Source organism: Elephantulus edwardii, unplaced genomic scaffold, assembly GCF_000299155.1.
Source record: "Elephantulus edwardii isolate Elephantulus edwardi_28Jun2011 unplaced genomic scaffold, EleEdw1.0 scaffold00352, whole genome shotgun sequence".
NCBI classification, from domain to species: domain Eukaryota; kingdom Metazoa; phylum Chordata; class Mammalia; order Macroscelidea; family Macroscelididae; genus Elephantulus; species Elephantulus edwardii.
This window is the reverse complement of record NW_006400102.1, coordinates 1,260,361-1,271,533: the sequence shown is the minus strand read 5'-3', so window position 1 is coordinate 1,271,533 and position 11,173 is coordinate 1,260,361. Positions and strand designations below refer to the sequence as shown.

General features: G+C 38.9%; 1 protein-coding gene across 1 annotated transcript in view; it reads left to right on the top strand.

Moving 5' to 3' along the window:
- The window catches only part of WNK2 (WNK lysine deficient protein kinase 2), a 527,139-nt gene that overhangs the window by 62,930 nt on the left and 453,036 nt on the right, over positions 1 to 11,173 (top strand). The window lies entirely within an intron of this gene.

Below are 11,173 nucleotides of genomic sequence, written 5' to 3'. Positions count from 1 at the left end.
TCTCCAGATTTCTTGGCACAACTTGGTGAGCACATCCAGGGCAGCATCTGTTAGCTGAAATATGTCAATTGGTATACCATCTATTCCTGGGGCCTTGTTTTTTGCTATTTCCTTCAAAGCAGCTTAAACTTCTTCCTCATCCTATTAGCAGTGGCAAAATTTAACAGGACAGAAAACGATAAATGTTGAGAGGATGTGGAGAGATTGAAACTTTCATGCACTGCTGATGGGATTGTAAAATGGTCCAATCGCTCTGGAAGGCAGTTTTGTGTTTCCTCAAAAAGCCAAACATAGAAATCCCATTTGGCCCATTTATTCCACTGTTGGGAATATAATCTGAGGAAAATGGAATTGAGACACAAGTACAGATTTGTACACCTATTTCTTAAATGGCAGCAACACAAATGTCCATCAACAAACGAATGGAATGAGAAATTATGGTACATTCACACAATGGAATACAGCATTAAGGAGCAATGATTTAATAAATTACTATATAACATAGGAGAGAGTCTAGAGAGCATTATGCTGAGCAAATCAGTCTCAGGAGGACAAATACTGCATAAGACCACAGTTGCACATTTAGTAGATAAGTAGTAAGATCTATCTAAAAGTCCAGGGGGGTGGGGGCAGGGCAGAGTTGTGGAGTGTGTGTGTTGGGTGGTAATCATTAAGACAAAACACTTGGTTGGGTGAAAGGGTGTGTAGAGAAAATTAGGAAGGATCCAGTGGGGACGTGAAAAGACAGTTAATAGCAGGCATAGTTCAAAGGTGATTAATTTTATAAAACACACCGTATATGAATCACAATGTGTAGAACACAATGTACATGAATGAAACACAGTATTTATTAATTCTGTATGCAAACGAATATAAAATAAAAATAAAATTTCTATTTGAGTGAAGGTTTCCAGATAAACAATTTTTATACAATCATTCATAGACTTTTTGATTGATAACATGTTGATTAGTATGGCAGATTTATCACAATGTTTGATCAGCCACTTCTTGTGCATTAACTTGCCTTTCACTCAACTTAAAAATTTACTTTTCATTCCCTTCTCCTTCTCATCTCAGCCTTGCTAAAACTCAAAGATAACTTCTATTTGTGTATAAACTTTTCATTGTTGTTGGCTGCCATTAAGTCAAGTATGACTCATAGTGACCCTGTGAACAACAGATCTGAATTCTTTCCTATCCTGTGTCATCCTCATCGTCTCTGATACACTGGGAGCCCATTGCTGTGTCACTGTGTCAATCCATCTCAATGAGGATTTTCCTCTCTTTTGCTGACCCTCCTCCCTACCAACCATGTTACGCTTTTTCAAGGAATTGCCTCTCCTAGCAACATATTCAAAGTATGTGAGACAAAGCTTTGCCATCCTTGCCTCCAAGAAGCACTCTGGCTGTACCTTTTCCAAGACATACCTGTTCTTTTGGCAGTTGATGGGATATTTAGTATTTCTTTTTCCAATACCACAGTTCAAAGGTATCAATTCTTCTTCTGTCATCTTTATTCTTTGTCCAGCTCTCAGATTTATAGCAAGTAATGAAAAAAGAAAATAGCCTGAATTAGGTATACCTTGCTCTTCAAACTGAGAGTAATACATCTCCTTATATTCTGATTCCTAACACCAGGAGTGTTGATTGTGGATCCAAGTAAGATGAAATCATGAACTGTTTCAGACCTTTCTCCATCTGTCATTTTGTTGTACACTGGCCCAATGGTAAGAACCTTTGTTCTCCTGGTGTTAAGATGCAATCCATAATGAAGGCTGCAGTGTTTGATCTTCTGTAACAAGCACTTTAGTTCCCGCTCTCTTTCAGCAAGCAAAGTTGTGTAAGCTGTGTAGTGCAGGTTGTTGATAAGCCTTCTTCTGATCATGATGCTACATTCTTTTTAATAGAGTCCAGTTTCACAAATTATTTGATTAGCATACATATTGAATAGGTATGGAGAAAGGATACATCCCTGACACATACATTTCTTGATTTTAAACCATACAGTGTTCTCTTATTCTGATAGGACAACAGCTTCCTGGTCTAGGTATAGGTTTCATATAAGCATAATTATGTGTTTTAGGATTTGCATTCTTTTCAGTGTTACCCATAGTTTGTTGTGATCCACAGAGTCAAATGCCTTTGCAAAGTCAATAAAACACAGATACGCATCTGTTAGTCTCTTCTTTCAGCCAGAATTCATCTGACATCAACCGTGATATCCCAGATGACATGGCCTCTTCTAAATCTAGCTTCACCTTCTGGTAGTTCTTTGTCAGTGTACTGCTCCAGCCAATTTTGGATGGTCTTCAGTGATATTTTGTTTGCACATGATACTAATGATATTGTTTGATAATTTCCACATTCTGTTGGACCACACTAAAACATTGTTTTTAAAATATAATCAGGCTATACTTAAGATACTACGCTTTTGAAGGATGTGGCATTAATATTGGAGAAAGACTCTTCATTATCCTGTGTTTTGCAGATGACACAATTCTGCTTGCTAAAAGTTAGGAGAACTTGAAATGCTTGCTGCAGAAGATGATGGACTGCAGCTTTCAATATGGTTTGCATCTTAATATCAAGAAGATAAAAATCCTCAGGACTGTACCGATAAGGAGTATCATAACATATGGAGAGAAGATTGAAATTGTCAATGATCTTACTTGGATCCATAGTCAACACCCTTGGTGTCAGCAGTCAGGAGATCTGGACAGGTATTACACTGAGAAAGTCTGCTGTGAGGAAGGTTTCCAAATTATTGAGGAGCAATAATGTCAGTTTGAAAACTAAAATGTGCCTGATTCAGGCCTTGTTATTTTCCATTACTTGCTATGCATCTGAGAGCTGGATGACAGAAGAATTGATGTCTTTGAATTATGATGTTGAAGAGCACTGAATATCTAATGAACTGCCACTGTTGTAGAATGGGACTCACAACAGGGTTGGGGTGAGACTGAGAAAAATTGGATAAATTATGTATACTGCATGGAAACAGATGAGGGAGAGAACAGTTTAATAGTGATATATGATTGGGTATTATCATTATGACAAGAGTCCAGAATGAAGGTTGCATAGTGGAGCATACCCGGGCTGGGGGAGGGGGCATTGTATATCAATGAAGGAATTTTTCTTTTACTTTTCAAAGAAAAGAGCGAACTGGAGCGGGGGGGGGGGCGGGGGGAGGGGAGAGGCAGGGAGAAAAATTCATCAATGAATGAGTGGAAATCCAAAATCTCTGTAAATGTTCATTAAAACTAATAAAAAAATTATAAAATAAAAGAACAAACAGATATGTTTTGGAGAAAGTGCACCTTGGAGGCAAAGGTGGCGAAGCTTTGTCTCACAAATTTTGGACATGTTGCTAGGAAAGGCTGTTCCTTGGAAAGGGGCATCATGTTTGGAAAAGTTGAGTGTCAGCCAAGGCAAAGAAGATCCTCAACCACATGGATTGACACAGTGATAGCAACAGTGAGCTAAAGGGTGTCAGAGATGATGAGGATGGCACAGGATAGGACAAAGCACAGATATGTTGTTCATAATGTCTCTGTGAGTTTTAATTGACTCAATGGCACCTAAAAACAATACAACATGCCTTTGAATTATATAGTATGTGTTTTGTACTTATACTACATCTCTATATTGACTGTTCACTTTCAAGTCACTTGCATGACATAGCAGTGAGAAAAAGCATTGCCGCATGTGGTGTTCACTGCTCCTCAGGTCTGTAACAAGAGGGCTTAGTGGAGCAGATTGTTCATGCATGTCTTTGGGTCATACATTCACAGGGCTTTGACAGAAGTACCTAGGCTCTTGTTCTCTGCTCTGAATAGTGGATGATGCTGGCATCATGGCTGGGGGGCTAAAGCAAAGGGGACTCCTATGGGCCAGTCTCTGAGGAGGTAATCAGTGAGTCTCTGGCTCAGCAGGGCTGTGATAAATATGAAGGACACCACCCTCTTGCTGCTGGTTGCCCTATTCCTGCTCCTGGGAATTTCAGGCTACCATTTATCCTTGGTGCCATTAAAATTCATTTTCAGATGTCCCTGAAAATAGACAACAAGTATACAGCTATTTTTTCTAGGAACCAGCTCGAAGACATGGTCAGGGCACAGATTGGCTGTGCCACCCACACTCTCTTGCCTACCTAGTCTCCTAGTCATGTGACCTGATCATGTGAGGTCGGTGTGGGTGGATCGGAGGAGGAGATTGTGTGGGTGAGTCTTCTCTGCAGTCTGGGTTAACTTTCCTCTCACTGGATCACACACACACTACAGACACAGGTATTTATCTCAACAACTGTTTTGTTCCCATGTCTTGACACTGGCTATGGTGCCCTCTTCAGCCCACTAAAGACAGAAATGTTTCAGAGGTGCCTTGGGTTCAAGCTTCATTTGCTCTTATACTGACTATACCTGGAAAGACCTAGAAGAATCTAGAAGGATTTATGGGCTGTGGCTCTGTTGTCATACCTACACAAAAGCCTTGCCTGAATAGCTAGCTGCTCAGAACATCTTCCCCAGCCTACACAGCTCACATGTCAGCTATCTGCTCCCCTTCCTGCTGCCCTCTCCCCAGCTCTCTCGAGCTTATGTTCCCATAGTTCCTGCAGGAGTTACCTCCTTGGGCTCATGGAACACCTCAAGGAAGAGGCTGGCCTTTATTCACCTTGGCCTCACAGTGTCCAGGACAGGCACTGATTAATGGAGAAAGCACAGTACCTGTTGAACCAGGAGCTGACACATGGGAAATAACCTCTACTGAAACCTATAGACCCGGTGGTATGAGAAAGGTCACCTAATCAGCTTGGCTGATTAATTCTGATTCATACTGAATTAATAGCAGGGCAGAAAAGAACCGCCTCATTTGGCTTCTGAGGCTGTATATTTTGTTGTTGTTGTTTTTGCTTTTTATTGTGATTTGGGTCAGCTCACAGAGCAAAGTGATTTTCCATTCAAACATTCATACACGTTTTGTTTTATAGCTTTGATTACAGTCTTCACATTGTTACAACACTGCTCATTCCCATTCTTCCCTGTATTTTTCATTTCCATCCATCCTTCTGTGCAACTCCTTATTGCCTTCTGAACTCTATCCCTGGGAAAATATTGCCTTTTTGGGTCTGGATGGTCATTTTTTCTAAGAAGTTAGTCCCTCTCTGCTGATATTATCCACATTATTCACCTTGTATGCCTTCTGTTTCCCAAGTCACAGGGGTGACTGTAGGTCTGGGTTCAGGATGACCAATGATCACAGCAAAGGAGGTCTATGAGGCTCTGGCAGATCATTTATTCTGGCTATTTTTATGATTCTGTGATTTGCTCCACAGTTTTCTTACACTCGATCTAGAACCCTGGTGCTTTTCAGAGCCATCAACAGTGGTAGCTGGTTACAGTCTTCTTCTGGCCTCAGGGTTGTGAAGATTGATGTTTTTGTGCTTCATCATTCCTTTGCACTAATTGTTTCTGGGTGTCTTTGATTTTCTTCGCTCTTCTGCATTACAGTCAGGGAGAAACCAGATGGCTGCTCACAACTTTTAAGGCCTTAGTCACTGATCATCAAAGCAGTCTGCAGAACATTGTGTTTGTGGACAGTTGATCTTGATGTCCCCTGAGACATAGTCCTGAGATCTGTCTATAACCATCCACTTCCTCACTCAGGGTGTTTGACTATGCTTTACCGAATTCTGCCCCCTTTTGGTTTCACTACATACATGTATATATTTACATGTATATGCAAACACGTTTTTAGAAATATCTGCCAAACCTGTATGTGTTCACAGTTGTGGTCACTTTAACCTGCCATACTGGTTCATCTTTCCTATCTGCTGTTATATTGGCTGGCAGATTATTGTTGCTTGTAACTCAGTGTTGTGTATGCAGTAGAGTTCATCTTTGTTGTGTCACTTCTCTCCCTTCTTTTTTTTTGACAGTGATACTGTACTAATTGCCCCCTTATTCTATGTTGTCTTTTCCTTCACCTAACTTAATATGTGACTATTATCTAGGGAATAGAGGCCTAACTATATTACCTAGAGACTAAGCTGATTTATTTCCCTCAGTATAATGTCCTGCTTATCATAATGGTGTTTAAAATCCTTTGTTATTCAACAATGAATAAATGGCAATCCAAAGTCTCTGTAAATTTTCATTGAAATTAATAATAAATTTTTTAAAAAGGAAAAAATCCTTTGTTATTATTTAGTGTTACATAGTTTGTATGGATTGTTGAGTTGTTTGTTTAGTTGTTCATCTGCTAATGGGAATTTAAGATTATATCCATTTCTTTGCTACTATAAATAATATTGCAGTAAATGGCAACATTGTGTTGCAATTCTTGTTTATTTAGGGTATACACCTAGTAGTAGGAATGTTGACCCTCTGCTTTCCCAAGTGGAGGGTCAGTGAAAGAGAAGAAAGCCTTCAGTGGTTTAGATTGACACAGTGTCTGGAACATCAGGGTCAAGAACAGCAGAGAGGGTTGGGCAGAGCTTTGTGCTTTATGATCTGGAGCCACCTCTGATGGCACCTACTACTAATAGTGGGATTATTGGATCAAATGATACTTCTGTTTCCAATCTTTTCAGGAAGCACTGTTTTCCACAGTAGTTACACTGTTTTACAGTCCCACCCCCAGTGTATGAGAGATTTTATACCTTGCCAGCAATTGCTGTTTCTGTCTTAGTTCTGTCACATAGTTAAACTATGTGATTATTGTTGTTTTGATTTTCATCTCTGTCATGACTAAATATTGTAAGACTTTCTTCAAGGGTCTGTTGAATGTCTTCTTCTTTTATTATCTAGTTACTGAAAATATTATCTAGTTATAGGCTTGCTTGGTAAAATGTCTTTTCCTGTCCTGTGCCATTTTCACCTTTGTTGTTGTTGTTGTTATTGTTATGTGCCATCGAGTCCTTTGTAACTCATAGTTACCCTAAGTACAATAGCTCTGCCCTATCCTGTGCCAATCTTTCTCTGACACACCTGCCCCTATTACACTAGTACCTATGTCAATCATCTCATCCAGAGTCTTCCTTCCCTGTGTTTCCCCCCACCATTCCAAGCATGATGTCCTTCTCCAAGGATTGATCCCTCCTGGAAACATGCCCAAATTATGTGAGATGGAGCTTCAAAATTCCTTGCCTCCAAGGAGCAACTTGGTTTCATTTTCTCTAGGACAAATCTGTGTTCTTGGCCTTCAACATTTCTTCTCCAGCTCCACAACTCAAAACCATTGATTCTTCTGTCATCCTTAGTCATTGTTCAGCTCTCTAATACATAGCAAGTAATTGAGAAGACCATAGCATGGATTAGGCACAACTTAGTCTTAAGACTGGCATTGTTGCTCTAAAGTTCTCTGGAAGGATCCCTGACAGCAGACTTTCTCAGTGCAATTTGTCTTTTGGTTTCCTGACTGCTGGTACCAAGAGTATTGATTGTGGAACCAAACAAGCAGAAATTGTTAACAATCTCAATCTCCTCTCCATCCATCATGGTGCTACCAATTGGCCCAGTGGTGAGAATCTTCGTCTTCTTGATGTTGAGCTTCAATCCATATTGAAGACAACAGTCCTTGAACTTTTGCAGCAAATACTTTAGGTCTTCCTCAGTTTCAGCAAGCAAGATAGCAAGATATCATCTACTTAATACAGGTTGTTCATAAGTCTTCCTCCAATTCTGATAACATGTTTCTCCTCATAAAGACCAGCCTCTCAAATGAACTGTTCCACATATAGATTGAAAAGATATGGAAACAAGACACATGCCTAACACACTCCTTTCTGAATCTTTTTTAAATTTCATTTTATTAATTTTAATGAACATTTATAGAGATTTTGAATTTCCATTCACTCATTTTTGCACTTTTCTCCCTGCCCACCCCTTCCCCCCAGTTCGCTCCTCTCTTTGAAAAGTAAAAGAAAAATTCTTTCATTGGTATACAATCCACCCACACCAACCCCCACACTGCCCCTAGTACACTCCACTATGCAACTTAATTTTGGATTCTTGTGATAACCATAATACCCTATCATATATTGCTTTTAAGTTATTCTCTCCCTCATCTGTTTCAATGCATTATACGTAATTTATCCAGTTTTTCTCAGTCTTACCCTAACCCTGATGTCAGTCCCATTCTACAACAGTGGAACCACGCAGTATTTGTCCTTTTGTGACTGAGATATTTCACTCAACATAATGTCCTCCAGGGTCACCCATTTTGAATAATATTGCATCAGTTTCTTGTTTTCATTGCAGCATAGTATTCCATTGTGTGACTATACCACAGCTTTCCTATCTATTGGTTTGTTGATGTGTACTTTCCAACTCCTTGCTATTGTGAACAAAGCTGCAGTATACATGGGTGTGCATATATCTGCTTGGATGGCAGTTATGGTCTCTTTAGAGTATATTCCCAGTATTGGAATTGCTGGGTCAAATAGTATCTCTATTTTCAACTTTTTGAGAAAGTGCCACACCATTTTCCACAGTGATTGAACCATTTTACACTTCCATGAACAGTGAATAAGGGTTCCAGTCTCTCCACAACTTTGCCAGCATTTGTTGCTTTCTGTTCTGTTAAATTTTGCTATTCTGGCAGGAGTGAGATGATAACTCATAGTTGTTTTGATTTGCATCTCTCTTAGAGCTAGGGATTTTGAACATTTCTTCATGTGCTTGTTGGCCATCTGAATGTCTTCTTTGGTGAAGTGTCTGTTCATATCCTGTGCCCATTTTTCTATTGGATTATTTACCTTTCTCTTCTTGTGGTGCTCAAGTATTTTATAAATTCTAGATATAAGTCCCTTATCTGACATGTCATTACAAAAGATTTTTTCCAAATTTGTGGCTTCCCTTTTTATCTTGTTGGAGAAATTTTTGGATGTGCATAGGGATATGACTCTTAGAAGGTCCCATTCATCTATTTTATCCTCTCCTGGTTGTAGGTTTTTCAGGATGCTTGGAAGATTTTATATTGTGGATTAGAGCTTCTAAATTTCTTCCAAGCTTTTCTTTAATGAAGTTTATAGTCCTTGGTTTTAGTCCTAGGTCCTTGATCCACTTTGAGTTGGTTTTTGTATATGGTGTGAAGTGTGGATCTTGCTTGAGTCTTTTGCAGGTAATTTTCCACTTTTGCCAACACCATTTGTTAAAAAGGCTGTTGTTTCCCCACTTAATTGATTTCATCTCCTTTTCAAAAATCAGTTGATCATAGATAGATAGGCTGATTTCTGGGTTCTCAATTCTATTTCATTGATCTATATACTTATAATTGTACCAGTACCACACTGTCTTGTCCACCGCGTCAGTCTAGTAGAATTTGAAATTAGGGAGTGAGATGCCTCCTACCTTGTTTCTCTTTCTAAGGAGTCCTTTGCTTATTCAGGGCTTCTTTCCATTCCAAATGAAATGAGATTGCCTTTTCCATCTTGTTGAAGAATGGGATTTGTATTTATATTAGGATTACATTGAACGTGTAAATTGCCTTTGGTAGAATTGCCATTTTCACAATATTGAGTCTTCCTATCCATGAGCAAGGGATATTCTTCCACTTCTCCAGGTCTCTTTTTGTTTCTTGTAGTAATGTTTTGTAATTTTCTTTGAATAGATCCTTTGTGCTTTTGGTTAGATTTACTCTCAAATATTTAGTCTTGTGATTAGCTATTGTGAAGGGTGTTGGTTTTTCTTAGCTCCAGCTCTGTATTCTCTTTATCACTGTAGAGAAATCCAACTGATTTTTGTATGTTGATCTTGTATCCTGCCACTTTAATTGGTCAACTATGTCCATTTATTTACTTGCTGAGTCTTTAGGGTTTTCTAAATATACTATTATATCATCTGCTTAGAGAAATAATTTTACCTCTTGTTTGCCAATTTGGAGATCTCATTTCCTTCTCTTGTCTTATTGCTATCCCCAAGACTTCCAATACAATATTGCATAGGAGAGATGGTAGTGGGCATCCTTGTCTAGTTCCTGTTCTCAAAGCTAATGCATTTAATTTCTCTCCTTTGAGAACAATGTTATGCCAGACGTTTTGATAGGATGTATTTTTATTTTCATTAATTTCAAGGAACTTTTGCTTTTGTATTTTGTTTCTTCTGTAATTCAATAGTGATTCAGCAAACAAGGAACTCATGCAATATTATTCAAAATTGGTGACCCTGGAGACATTATGCTGAGTGAAGTATCTCAGTCAGAAAAGGACAAATACTGCATGGTGCCACTGTTGTAAAACAAGACTGACTTTGGGGTTGGGGGGAGACTGAGAAAGATGGGTTCAATAATGTATGCTGCATTGAAACAGATAAGGGAGAAAACTGTTTAAAACGGATATGTGATTAGGTATTTTTGCCATGACAGGAGTCCAGAGCGAAAGCTGCATAGTGGAGTGGACCTAGGGCATGGTTTGCAAAACAATGAAAAAATTTTTCTTTTACTTTTCCAAAAGGGTAGTGTACTAGGGGGGAGTTTGGGAGGGGAGAAAAGTGCAACAATGAATGAATGGAAACCCCAAATCTCTGTAAATTTTCATTGAAATTAATAATAAATTTTTAAACATTTCAAAAAATAGTGATTTAGCAAGATGGTCTTTAGATTCCATGAGGATGTTCTTTCCTCGTTCATCCTCTTGTTGCTAATTTCTGGTTTTATGGCTTTGTGTTATTCAGATTCTTTTGTACTTCTACATATGGATCACTTAGTCATTGCAAATACGTTTTTAAGAGACATAAACGTAGATGATACACATGGATTTCACCTGATGGTATGCATAGGAATTAGATCGATTACATCTGTGGAAAAAACCGCTGGAGAAGCTCAATATCAGCTGAGAAAACTAGACCAGGAGCTGATTGCGGAACAGACCACCAACTACTCATATGCAAGTTCAAGCTGAAGCTGAGGAAAATTAAACCGAATCCACAGGAGCAAAATTTGACTTTAATTTCATACCACCTGAACTTCAGAATCATCTCAGAAGCAGGTTTGAGGCCTTGAACACTAATGAGCGAAGACCAGATGAGTTGTGGGAGGATGTTAAATGTATCATCCAGGAAGAGTGCAGGCTGTCATTACAAAGACAGAAGAGGATGAACAGACCAAAATGGATGTCAGAAGAAACTCTGAAGATTGCACTGGAACGTAGAGAAGCCAAAGCACAAGGAAGAATACA